This window comes from Cynocephalus volans, chromosome 10, assembly GCF_027409185.1.
Source record: "Cynocephalus volans isolate mCynVol1 chromosome 10, mCynVol1.pri, whole genome shotgun sequence".
NCBI lineage: Eukaryota > Metazoa > Chordata > Mammalia > Dermoptera > Cynocephalidae > Cynocephalus > Cynocephalus volans.
In genome coordinates this window covers 94,228,708-94,230,117 of record NC_084469.1, presented here as the reverse complement: position 1 = coordinate 94,230,117, position 1,410 = coordinate 94,228,708, and the positions used below count along the sequence as shown (strand labels likewise).

General features: G+C 47.1%; 1 non-coding gene across 1 annotated transcript; it reads right to left on the bottom strand.

The window, feature by feature from the left end:
- Positions 1-559: 559 nt before the first annotated feature.
- Positions 560-707, bottom strand: LOC134389855 (small nucleolar RNA SNORA40). Its single transcript, XR_010024812.1, has one exon. It is a non-coding gene; the product is annotated as a small nucleolar RNA SNORA40 (small nucleolar RNA).
- Between the last annotated feature and the right edge of the window lie 703 nt (positions 708-1,410).

The window sequence follows — 1,410 nt, the reverse complement described above, 5'->3', positions numbered from 1 at the left end:
TGTGAGCAGGCGCTTGAGAAAAGTTTACATCGATGAAGACTGAAGAACAGTTTTGACAAGAGCTGATTTTTACATCACTGGGAGCTAGTGGGCTTCCTGCAACCCCCAGGGCAGCCAGCAGAGAGCAGTGGTAGCCAAGCTCAGAAAGGCGGGGGGTGACGGGGAGATCCTGGAGCCCATCCATGCATCCATTCCCCCACCCACCCACCCATCCATCCACCCACTCATCCATCCACCCATCCACCCACTCATCCACCCACCCATCCACCCACCCATCCATCCACCCTCCCACCCATCCAGGCAGACGTCAGAACAAAGTGAAGGGTTAGAAGGAGTGTGGCATGTGCGAGAGCAGAGAGGAGGCTGGTGGGACCTAGAGGGCAGTGTAGCAGTGGAGGAAGGTGAGGTTGGCAGGGTTGATGGGGTCCAGCTCAGGCATAGCCTCACAGGAGCATTGGCTGAGTGACTATGGCATACCTCGTGTGTGTTCTATTTTTATCCTCACGACAATGGGTTGAATGTCATCTCCATTTTCTCTCTTCTGTTTTTTTTTTCCTGTGATGTTCCTTCTTATAAGTATCAAAGCTCATACTGAACAATGAGTTCTGGGTTGCAAAAGAGGATTTTCTTTCTTTCTTTTTTTGGGGGGGTGGGTACCAGTCTGTAAGTCTTTGTCCACAAGTTAAACAGAAGCAAACCTAAGTGCTATTCCATTCTCTCTTAACAGCATCGGCTCAAAGAAGTGGGGTCCATTAACCAAAACCTCACAATTTCCAGATTTGAACCTATATCTCAAGCTTTTCTATCCCTCCAAGCTATCTTTGGACCCAACGCTGTCACCATTAACAGGTTCTCTCACCTGCACTGGGCTTCAAAGTTTTGAAGCACTCTCAGTCCAACAAGGTGGCCACCTGGTGTAGTAGTCAGCAGGAGTTGTAATAGTGCTGTGTAACAAACAACCCCCAAGCTCAGTGGCTTACACCATGGTTGCCTGCTCTCACCTGTGGGCCAGCTGGGCATGAGCAGATCTTGGCTCACCTGTTCTTGGTGCCAACCTTTGGGTTTGCTCCAGGCACGTAGAGAAACAAGGACCACGAAGGGTGTGCTGGTAAACATTTAATAGGCTCTTGGGGTGGGGACACATATTTGTCATCTCTGCCAATATCTGTGGTGTAAATGCTCCCACTGTGGCTGATTTCAAGATCATTGAGTCATCTGTATGTGCAGAGTTGGAAAGAGATGGCTTTTATATATTATTTCCACCCTGCAGGTACAATAGACATAAACAACCTGAAGTGCATAGAAATTGTAGTAGATAACACCAGGAAAAGAGGGAAAAAATAGAAAAATAAATAGCAACAGTGAGTTTTCAGTATCGATGATCTTTGTTTTCAATATAATTTAATTAAT